Here is a 12,822-nt window from a genome sequence, read left to right on the forward strand (position 1 = left end):
GGACTCACCACTGATTCTGCTGAATTGAAGATCGGGAACCGATCTAAGCGTGATCTGGATGCTGAGAACCTGGAAAAACAGACTGACTCTCTAAAGAAGGAAAAAGCTTCAGAGTCTTCTCAGGAAGCTTGCCCGCGGCCAAGATAGGGAATTGCTTCCGCAGAAAGGCAAAAAATCTCAAAATAAGGATCAACCCCATTATCATTAAAAGAAACACTGCTCTTATCGTTAATTAGGTATGCCTGCAGATCTGAATGTATACCCTAGGCCAAGGGGTGCGATCCCCCGAGCAGCTGGCCATGTGATGATGCATCAAATAGATGCAAGGGTGGATGACTCAGTAGGTCCTTGTATGGACTGATTGTGTTCCCCACATAAAGAGCTTTAGAGGAAATAGGAGTGAACACAAGCTCTAAGGGAGTAATCTCGAGAGGCCTCAGCTAACGCTAATAAACCCAAAGAGCAAGAAGGAGGTGCGATTCCTTATGTACATGTGTCTGTGTCGCTTGACAAGGCCAGTTAGTCAATGGAGGGACCGGGGCGCTAGGTATTTTCTTTCTTCTGGCTGTAGGTGTGATCAATGCCATTGAGTGCGGGGCGGTAAGGCCATGTTGTTCAGTTGGAAGCCTAAGCCAAGAAGGTACGAACGAAGTGACGGGCCCCTTTAGAAGATAGGGGGCGGCTTTCTTGTGGTAGTAATTGCGAACATTTCTCCTCTTCTCTTAGCGTGCTTCCAACACTTAAGATTGACCTCCTCAAGTGCCAGATATGAATGTTTTCTGAATTTCATACGGGACTACTTACTTACCTAAAGTTCACTTTTGTCTTACCAAAACTGTTTATGAATCCTCTATTCATGAATCGGATGTGCGATGTCTCAGATTGGGAAAGAAAATTGTTGTCCTTCGGAGGTCGACTAAGGCTTATTAAACATATTTTAGTCTTCTTATGCACATGTGCAAGTTTTTTCCTGAATTAGCCTCATCTCATTGGGGGCGGAAAATGAATCGACATCTCGATGTGATACAGCCCTTTCGATTTTAGTTGGGAAAGGAAAGTAAGCAATTTCTATTAGCGCGGGACCTTGAGTCAAATTGATCGTGTCATGTGCAACGTCCATCAATGATGGTTCATTAATGTCCAGTGATTTAGACTCATTCCCCCTACTCAACCTACATCACGAGAAGAAGTAACACACGTATGCATCAATATTTGAAAGGTACTGTGCATTCAGGATAGAGTAAAGCTGAAATAACATATAACTGAACAAAGAAATAAAGCAATGAAATAATCTGGACATGATATAGATACTAAATACTGAGCTAACTGAATGCAATGACCAATTTATAACATGATGAGACTGAATATACTGATACATGGTCAATGCAATAGAATCTGACTGAACTATGGGAGCTACTAATAACCGACATAAAACTGCATGAGCTAAATGTGGAGTCTGATATATACGCCTCATCGAGAGGACCCAATACACACGGCCAAAGGTGTAGAGGCATGTTGGCGTGATCACTAACTGATATTGCCCACAGAGAGGACTTACACCTTATACGTAGCTCGTAGTTCTAGGACTATATGGGTACGTTAAACCCTAGTCCAACTCGGTATTATGCTACTCCCAATAGATTAAGTGATTAACATATTATGACTAAATTTATGTAATACTGGATAGCTCAAAACTGAACATGGAAAACTGAGAATGCAACAATTAATCTGATAATGATGCATTCATAAACTGAGGCATGTATAACTGAATACTGAAATATCTGACCTAGCATGTGTAATTCAAGAACTAAAGAAATACATAGCTAGGGTTCTAAAATTCATGCAATTACATGATAATCTGATTTGGAACATTTAAATAACTAATTCATGATGATTTGTTGAAACTCTAGAAACCCTAGGTCTATTCATAATCATGGAATCAAGAATCTGACTGAATTTTAGGGACCTAATGGGCGAAAGGAACCCACTAGTGAAATCCCACATACCTGGTGACGAATTTCACGGAGAAATCCTTTGATTTCTGGGCTGGAATTGAAGAAAACTTGTTGCGTTCTAGGAGTTAGGGTTGATCGCCTCTTTCTCTTCTTACGCTTCTAATTTTCTAAGTTTTGATTAATGATTTGACTTAGATAAGTTCTAGTTATGTTTCTAGGGTTAAACTGACTAAACCCTCATGATTTAGGGTCTAAACGACGTATCTTAGGGGTCTAACGAAATAGGAAAAGACCAAAAGACCCCTGACTTAACTACTGTCGGAGTGACCGATGAATTGGACATACAGGCCATAGTTCAACAGATTGGGGTCGTTGATCAACTCTGTTTGACAGGGCTTCACTAAAACAAGCATAATGTTTTACTCGAAAGTCGGATTTTAGCAAACTCGATGGCGTTGGAAAGATGATTCAATTATCTATCATATCATATGTCATGGGACACACAAATCCTTTTGTGCTAAGAGTTATGACCATATGAAGTTGACCCAATCAACAATTTCCTCTAACTGGCTGTTGACCCCCATCTACGGTCAGACCTACGGATCGTAGGTCGAATGACGGTCCGAGCTGGTAGGCTGTAGTTCGTATCAGAGGCTGGGTAAAAGGAGTCTTGATCCACGGACACATACCACGGTCCGTGGTCTGACCTACGGACCGTGGATCTGTCCGTGGGTCAAGACTTAGACGATTTTCTAAGCTGGGTTTGGGGAGGGGTTGCAGTGGTGAACCACGGACCATCAGCACGGGCCGTGGTCTGACCTACGGTCCGTGGATGGCAACCGTGGGTTGCACCTCCAACTTCTCAAAATCTATATTTTTGGTCTGTTTCGAATACAGGGTGTTACATAATAGCTCTAGCTTTTGCCTCTATGTTTGTAGCAAAATCAATTCGTTTTGCTTGTGCATGAATTAGATCTCCACTATTATCTCTGAAGCAGAAACCATATGCACTTTCTCCTAGATTTTCATTACTTATACCATCAGTGTTACATTTTAACTGTCCTAATACTGGTACGTAGCTTCCATTGCACAATGTGGTGATAAATTCTAGGTTTATGAGTACCTAACATTTTCACATTTTTGGCTATGACTTTCCTACTACGTTGATGTTAGAGCTTTTCATCTTCACCATTATCAGAGAGTTCTTCTCCACTTGATGTACTAGCCCTTCAAAGCTGATATGTTCTTCGTGTTTGATTTGATTCCTTCTTTTCCACAAGCTCCACATAATCAACGTTGGTATAGCTCTCATCACTGATTATAGTGTTTTAGGAACTTCAACATACTACCAACATTTAACTGTTTGCATTAGATTTCTGCCTTCCATATCCATCCCTGCACATGAAGCAAAGTACTTCCACAACTTTTGGGAGATCTGTTAAAAATAAATGGGACATTGTTTTCATTTGTTGGATCACACAACAACAACATATGGAGACAATGTTAATTCACATTCTTCTCAAGTTGTCATCAGTGAATCCTTCCTTTCAAAGCCCTCTATAGGAAGAAATCAATTTTGAAAGACAAAGCTTTCAACCAAATCTTCTCAAACTTCTCCTCCTTATTATTTTCTTTCTCATTGTAAATCTCAGGCTGATTTAACATAAAAGAACCCATTTGGGGTACACATCCACCAAGGTTTGTCCTGTTCCCCAAAACTTATCACCGGAGAAATGCTACTCACAATGTAATTAGTCATTTCCTCATATATAGCATGTATTAACTTATCTCTGTCCCACTAATAACCTACAATAAAACATTTTACTTCCATCTCCCCTTCACCACTTCTATCTTCCCCCGCATAATATAAAGCACCTTCCTTTGTCCAATTATCATACCAGAAGCTAGCATTTCCATACTTAATTTGCCACTAAATATTGTGTTCCGCCTCTTATCTGACTTTGATCATTTTCCTCCAAACATGAGAGACCCCATTTCCTTGTGCCATAATGGAATGTCATTTCTTGCAAAATTTATTCCACATAAATTCACTCCATAATGAATATGTGAACGTTATGAATACCCATGGCCACCATAGTTTAGCAAATAAGGCATTTGATACATCATGTAGTGATCTAAAGTAAAAGAATAGAATAGAATTGACCTAATTAGGTTTGATGTTGATGATTGGTAGTATCATCAAATAAAGCTTGATCTTATTAATATGACTTAGAACAACAAATTGTAGGCATGAGAACTTATATAAGAATACAAGAGAGTAGTATATTTCTTAGTGAGTAAATGATAATTTGATGACTTTACAACAAATAAATAAAAGACTGCATATAGCAAAATCCCAGGGTGTAGCATAAGAAAATCTTGCCCCTATTAAGTGCATTATTTGCACGTTACGTCAATTATGTAATGATTGGTGAAGTTCTTGAACCCTCCCGCAAAGGTTGGCCCCTTGAGCTTATCTCGACTATATTTTTTCGGGTCACAATCTGATGTTCGATCACATACTTTTGAAACTAGGTTGGCTTTGTTGATTAGACTCCAGCCCCAACTGTCTTGACTCCGAATTTCTTATGAATAAAAATATTATAATTGGTCGCGTTCTAACGATAGCAATGGGTGTTATCCTTGTTGAGTCGCTTGTAATCTATTCTTCTTGCCACATGTTGCTTCTTGATTCACTCAAGTCTTAAGACCAAACCTTTGCCACTATTTCAAATCGACTAACTCATGACATTATTTAATTTTCTTGAGAGTAAAGGTGTTGAAAAAGTAAATTTTGGCTAAAAACTAGATCAATCAAATTATTTGATCAAAATTGAAGCCAAAGCCGAGCGAGGATGACAACAACAAGCTTGAAGGGGCTTACCATTTTTTTGTCAGCTTCACGTACGACAACGGTTGAAATAAAGTTTTCTTTAATTCCTTCAATTATACTACATATATTAATTATTACTTATAACATCCAAAATTAGTATTAATACTTTATTGATCTAAATGTATTGTATTTTGTTTCTTTTGTTTTAACACAATCACTGGACCACATTTATTCAAACACAGATCAGTATTATGTGGGTTATTAAAGGAATTAATTAAAACAAATTAAAAAGGACAACAAAAACAAGACTTATTTATCACGTACTCATCAACACATATGTTTTCACAAACAATTAAAATCCACTTATTTGTTAGAGTTGCGTTCGAATTGTTCTATCATAATTAAAAGTTGTCAAAAAATCTTTTATTTTTATACAAAATTCAATTTTAATTAGAGATTGATATGGAGAAAAGGAGTATTCTTCTTTTTATAGATTTTCAAGGCTTACTTAAAAAAACGTCACGACGAGGAATGAGTCACGTAAAAAAACTTTATATTTATCGTTAAATTTGTGATTTAGAATAACAATTGAGTTTATTTTAGTGCTTTAAGGGCACATGGAATATAGTGATCAAATAATACGTTCTTGATGTTAAATTACTTGTTAATGAGTTAGTCAAATCGATAAGTAATAACAACATACAATAAATCAATAAATAAAGTGTGAATCTTATTGAGTTATATCTTCGATGTAATCGTGTAGGACTCTAGGTCTAGCATGTTACCAAAAAACGTGTATTGTCATATTTGTGAACAAAACTAGATGAGAAACAAGTGAGTGAAATGGTGTATTAATTACATAACCCTTTTGCTCCAAACAATCCATTTTAGTTTCTTAAAATTATGTCTAACTTTGAAAAGGACTACTCCCTCCGTCTCATTTTATATGTCATCCAATTCTATAAATAGCTAGATCACAATACTTGTTATTTTATAAAATTTATGCATAAATTATCATATTTTGCTTATTATATCTTTGATAGAATAACTAATTAATCTTGTCATTTATTAATAAAATTGACTTAAGAAAAACATTAAAGGGTAAAAGGATAAAGTTACATCATTTCTTAATGCAAGTGCAAAGTAGAAAAATGAAATATAAAATGGGACGGAGGGAGTATTTTTTTTTCATACCATACGTATATCATCAGCATGGAAAAATGTGCAACACTTTTTTTATGACTCTTTTGAAGACTTGGAATTTAATAGTTAGATTAATGAGTTAATGTAGTCATGTTAGTTGTCAGCAAAAAGGTGCTAATAATTTAATAATTTGTCCAAGTGGGTTGTTAGATGCCCTATCCCTTTCATTGCATCTCTAAGCATGCCCTTATTTTTTTTTTTCTAAAATATAGTCAGCGATTTGAACAAATCAAATAAAACAAAAATAAGTAATTTTATAAAAAAAAAAAGAAAAGGAAAGCACATTGAATAATTGTGTATATGTATATAATATATAAATGTATATGTGTGTTTTTTTAAAAAAAAATTAAAGTCCTATATTACAATATATATAATACTTATTAGGGAAAATTGTGCATAATAAAAAAATTATTTAAATCATATTAATTAAATGTTATAGCTACTGTATAGGGAAATTTTAATTCGCAACTCACCCAATTTTGCTATTAGCCTAATTTGTATAATTCGCCTGATTTGTATAAATTTAAAATTTGTATAATTTGGTTCCTGATTGTATAAATTTAAAATTTTGTATATGCTTACCCTAGCTACTTGTATACGATTTATGAAAAATTCTTAATAAAATACCATGTTTGAATATTGGCAAACAAAATATATAAACGGAGTTCTGAAAAATTTCTAAATGTATAAATATTTGTATATTCGCAAGCGAAATATACAACCGTAGCCTCCATAGCAAATAGAACTATAGCTATGGAGTGCAATTACCGAAACTATAGCTATAAAGCCTTACTATGTCTATTATATTTACTATTTCTAAAATTTTCTTTTTACTTATTATTATTTATCAAACATAATTTTATATTATAAAACGTAGCAAATCTAGAATTTTGAATGTTACACATTTATGGCTCAAACTTAGGGATGTTATTTTGAGGTTAAGTCTCATTAGTTACCTATTTAAGTCCATTACTTTTCATTTTTCAAAATTATTATATCTCTTTCTTTCATATGATCAATCAAAATCCATCTCTCTCTCTTTTTTTCATAACTTTTCATTTTTTCAGATTTTTGACAAAATTCTTTCTTTATCATGATTCTACGTGAAAACTATTTCTCTTTTGGTATAACATCTAACGTCTTAAAATATTTCAAAATTAAAATAATTATATAGAATGGATATATACAACATGATATGTTCACCTTTTCTAATATTTAACTATTTGTAGTCTGAAACTGGGTCTTAATAAAATGATATTCTTAAGTTTTTTTATTCGTATGAAATGGGTATACTGACTATAGAAATTAGTATAAAAGTTGGTGCTCACCAAATTTTACATTTTATTAACTGTTTTAGTTTATGAAATGAGTGTACAAACTGCTATTTATAGATTATGATATTCAATTTAAGGAATATCCTTTCAAGTATATACTGAGTGAACATGTCATGTTGTATATATCCATTCTATATACTAATTATTTAATTCTGAAATACTTTAAGACGTTAGATGTTATACCAATTTTAAAATTGATATACAAGTTGTTGCTCACCAAATTTAATATGTTACTCTATTAATTGTTTTAGTGTATGCAATGAATTTACAAATTGATCTATAATTTGTATGTAAAAAAATTGAGATGTGTGTATAAATTCTATATACATTAGTAATACAAGCTATTTTGGATTTGAGAATATTCCCACTTGTAATAATATAATTAATAAGATTAAGGGGTGCCAAGATTCTCCCTTTATTTCAATATGATGAGGTCAAGTCCTAATCTTTATAATGTCTAAATCCAATAATATTTGTACTTTGAGTCAATGGTGCTAAAATATATCCTTGTTATGTATAGTTCAAAGATTGGATCCAAGGAGGAGTACTTATGATTAGTCTAGTGATAAGAGCGCAAACACGTGATGTGTGGGTACTTAGGTACAGTCACAATGTTGAACCTTGTCGCTAACAACAATCTTGTATTACTTAATAATGTCTTTGGAATTCAGGCTATATAGTAAGTTTACCACAATAGATTACACAAATAGCGTAAATTGGCAAAAACAACGATATTGTTGTACAAGCACAGCTCATCAAGAACTTATAAGAATACATCTTCAATAACCAAAGTTTCAGGCTAAATCCTTTCACCTCAACTAGAGGTCTCGGGTTCTAGTTAAAAAGTTCCTTCAGATACTTCTGTCAGTGAGGAAAATTAGAAAATATGTATTTTCATTTCATTGATAGGCAAAACAAACGTAACTGTTGCAGATTCAGGATCAAGAATGAGAGCCAGTGTCAATCCTCTCCAAAGAGTGTCAACTTCAAAGCCACCATTTACAATTGGTAACATCAAGAAGGCCATCCCTCCTCACTGCTTTCAACAATCTCTCGTTTGCTCGTTCTCCTTTGTAGCTCGTGATCTCATACTAGTTTCCCTCTTCTACTACATCGCCACCACTTACTTTGATGGTTCATCTTTGTAGGTACAGACGATATATATTCAAGGCTTGACCTCGACAAACACGTCCTACACAATATACTGATTCAGAAAAAATGCAGCACACTAATAACAATAATTTCACATTTCCAATAGTTTTAGAAAGTTTAGAAAAAGGACGTGAGCTCTTGCTCATAAATTCATTACAAGTTTCACACGAATCACAAAGAGTTGAAAGTTATTCGAACACTTGACTTATTGCTGAAGATCCTTCTTTTTGCAAGCCTGAATGAAACATTCACTGAGAAAGGGAACTCAGATTCAAAGATGTAGCACATAAAACAACCTCTTTTCCTTCCATTCTTTTCACTAAAAGCAGGTCACTGGAATAAGTAATAATAAGCATGATGTGGTGTAAGAGAAAAATGAACATGACAAGAACATACCAGATAACGAGTCAAGGAGATGAATTTCTATCCCAATCTGGAGGCTGTATAGTAACTTTGAATGCATTATTTGCCATTTCATCATGCTGAATCGCTTGAATTTCCTCGGCTGAATTCCCAACTGGACCAGTTTACTTCAATGCTTTTTAATGATATAGCACCCTCCAATTCTAAGTATTTGAGTTCACGGAACTCTGAATCTTTCACTTCCCATTTACTCCCTTCCAAAGGCTCTGAGAAGTAACTTTAGAATCTCCAAGTTGGGAAATTCTCCAATAATGGAGATTTGGCTCCATGGCTGACAAAACTTTGACAGAATCAATTCCCAAAGTCTTGAGAGAAAACTGAATACATGTGGAAGTTTAGCTCGATAGTTGTTGGAGACAAGTTTGAGGGATTCAAGGCGACTTAGATACTCTAATCTGGGAAAACGAACACACCTTCCCTTCACTTTCTCTGAATAACCAAATGTCCCCGAAAATATGCAACTCAACTTTCTCAATATCATCTCTGTATCTTCACCGTAAGAGAGATGTGGAGTGGAAAAGGTTTCCAAATTATCTAATTGAGAGTCGGTAAGTGATTCACCCATGTTCTCATACAAACTAAATGAAGCACGATAATTCTTTACAAGTAAATGCCTCAATTTGATCATATTTAGAGTAGAAGAAGGTAATATCATCTCTCCTCCCAATTTTGAGATTCCAAAGCTTAGCTATACATGACGGAATTGTATTTCCACCATTTTTAGCAGCAAAATACTTCCAAGTGATCAATTAGAAATTGTATTTCACTGGGAAATGTACCACCAATGTTGAAGGATTCCAAATCCAACACCTTAACAAGTTTGAAGCTGTCAAAGATGAAGGAGATGTTACGCTGCCATAACAAGTTATCTGAATCAATCACATTGAATAACATTCTGCCACAGATCAATCTGGTCCTTAGAAGAATGAACAAACAATTGGTATTCCATATACATCTCCAGTGAATCTGTTTAAAGAGAAAATAATGAAAACGAGAGTTGATATAAACAATGAAACGATAAAATCAGTATAGTTCTTTATACCCATTGATCTGAAGAAAGAAATTCTCCTGTTTGGACTTCTCCAAGCAGAATTTATGCAGCAGATCATGGTGCGGTAAATTCCTCCGATAACTGAATCTAATTATAGACGAAGCTCTCTTCCAAGCTACCAATATTCAACAAACCTAGACTTTCTTCTATTTCCTTCCACAATTCTGTTTTTATCTTTTTGTCTCTTTGAGAACACCAGCAACTAAACAATGAAGAGAGGCAACCCTCCACATTTTTTAGCTATTCGAAACCCCACATCAACAATTTCGGGGTGAACAGATCTTCCCTTGAAACAACTCTTGCTGTAATAATGTCCAACTCTCATCATCTCTAAACAAGCGAAGATGATGATAATGTCCAACTCTCATCATCTCCATGAATATACTTGAGTCACGCGACACTGAGCACGTACATCAAAGTGAGAGGTGATTACTGGATCATTGTAAGAATCAATGACCTCATATTTAATAGGATGAAAGTTAATTATCTCAGTTGATGAAGTAGAAATGGCTGGATACATGCATCTGTCTAATTGCTGCCTTAAAATGTGAGCGACTCATTTCCCAGGCCAACTCTTCTTGTTTTGCATGATTGAAAATGCTTCGTTAGTCACAGATTGGATAAGCGTTAAGAAATCAGTTTATCTTAGTTTGTTGTTTGCACTGCTCCACTGAATCAATGAGGCTTATATATATATATATACATTTGCCTCAAAAAGGGACTAATCAATTTTTGAATTGATTTTGTAATGTTGATCCTAGTTGTGTAGATATCGTGTTCTCAGGAGATATCTACACCTTCTAGTCGATAGCTAGCACATTCCGATTCCTTTATCTTCATGAGTTGGGAGGATCAACTCAATGATTTCTTTCTAACCGTTGAAATTACTTGCTTATGTCGAGTATAGAGTCAGCAACAACTAGTGGACTGGTTTGATCAAAATAAGTACTTGTTTAATGCAGAAAAAAACATATAGTATATGTTTGCTTCTGAGTTCTGTGCAAACCAAAGTTCAATTCTATATTAGGTATGGAGAATAATTTGTAATATTATTCCAAGAGGCAAAAGCAGCATTAATACGTATACACAAGGGTTTAGCTAAGGAAAGAAATAAAAGAGATTTCTATAAACCAAAAAAATGGCTTAAAATATCCTTGAAGGAAGTATTCGAAATGGTACAAAACTATCCTTCATCCACCTATTGGCTCCAAAATACCGTTGTCATCCACCTTTGAGTCCAAATTTGACTACTTCTTTAATGAATTTTCATTTAAATTATTTAAATACATGACAACATCAGAGTTTTAATGGAGTAGGATGCTTCAAAAAAAATTCATTTAAAAGATGATGTATCCATGTAATCTCACATGTGGACTGAGTCTGTGACATAACTTTATACTCGAATTTTGCATTAGATCGAGATACAACACTTTTCTTCTTATTCCTCCATGATACTAGGTCCCTCTTCCCTCCAAAAAAGACACAATGGCTTGTAGTATATCTCCTATTAATTTTGAATCCAGTCTAGTCAGCATTTGCAAAGTACGAGTATGATCGTGATTGCTATACAATAAGTGAAGCCCAAAAACTCTCTTCCAAGCTATCAATCAGATGTGAGCTTTTCTCAATATTTCAATTATTCACTCAAAAATGATTCATGTTTGCGATAAACCTAGCTCGTAATTTGTTTGTTAATTATGCACGATATAAAAAAAGTTTAATCGTGACTCGACAAAATTTATATGAGGTTATTTTCATGATAATCAACTCGCTTACTTTTCATTGAAATACAATCATTGCTTCAAGAAGCTAGTTATCACTAAATAAGCCAACACTACAGTTATTTTTAGAAATAATGGCTCAAAACACACAAAAATTTTGATCAATTTTGTTGTTACACACTCTAACTTTGTGAAGGTCATAAGACCCCCCCGACCCCCCCAAACTATTAAATATTAATGTATTAATAAGGGGTCATTTGGTTGGGAACAAGTTATCCCATGATTAATTATCCTGAAATTAGTTATCTTGGAATACGTTATCTCATCATGTATATGGGATAACTTATCCCATCACTATGGTTTAAATGGTGAAATAAGTTATCTCAAACTTGTCAACCAAACAAGACACCAAAATTTTATTCCTGAATTATTTTTTTATCCCAAGACTATTTATTTTTATTCCTCACACCAAACAACCCCAAGCATATTATAAGCTTAGATGGGCAAGCAAGTGACCACACGCACAATAAGCGTGTCAAGATAAAACTAAAGCAAAACTGACCTATTTTTATTTTCCACATGAAAGTTTTTTTCATTAAATACCTCTATCTTTAGATGTCTTTTTTTTTTTACTTTCTGATTAAAAATATACATATATACATGTCAACTTTTAATTGATAATTTCTTTACACTTCATTATTAACTATTATTACGGAAAATTATTTTATAAGAATAATATAAAATATGGTGTATTAATAATGTTTGTATTAGTTATGCTTACATTAGTTATGATAAGATTTTTTTATGCAATGTTTAATTTGGTGTAATGAAAATATTATGCATTGCATAATTTTTTTTAAAAAATATTTGTTTACAAAATACCCTCCACAAATACAGTGGAAAGAATGTAAAAAAGTTTTTGAGGGTAATGTGTCTTTGATAATGCTAATGATGCATTAGAATCCATTGCATTACTAATGCACGGAAATTCATGGTATTAGCAATAAATTCTTCAATATACAATATAGTATATTAGTGATACATGCATTAGTTATATACATAGGTTAGAAAAGTGTACCAAACAAGGTACTACTAATACACCAAGCTAATGCAAACATTATTTTCTCCAATACGTTCTAACAAACGACCC

At 34.0% G+C, this 12,822-nt stretch overlaps 1 protein-coding gene across 1 annotated transcript in view; it reads left to right on the forward strand.

The window, feature by feature from the left end:
* LOC125809198 (gamma-glutamylcyclotransferase 2-3) overlaps positions 1 to 12,822 on the forward strand; it is a 1,073,903-nt gene that overhangs the window by 956,491 nt on the left and 104,590 nt on the right. The gene's annotated exons all lie outside the window — the stretch shown is intronic.

This window comes from Solanum verrucosum, unplaced genomic scaffold, assembly GCF_900185275.1.
Source record: "Solanum verrucosum unplaced genomic scaffold, falcon-dt-bn FXZP01000062.1, whole genome shotgun sequence".
Taxonomy (NCBI): domain Eukaryota; kingdom Viridiplantae; phylum Streptophyta; class Magnoliopsida; order Solanales; family Solanaceae; genus Solanum; species Solanum verrucosum.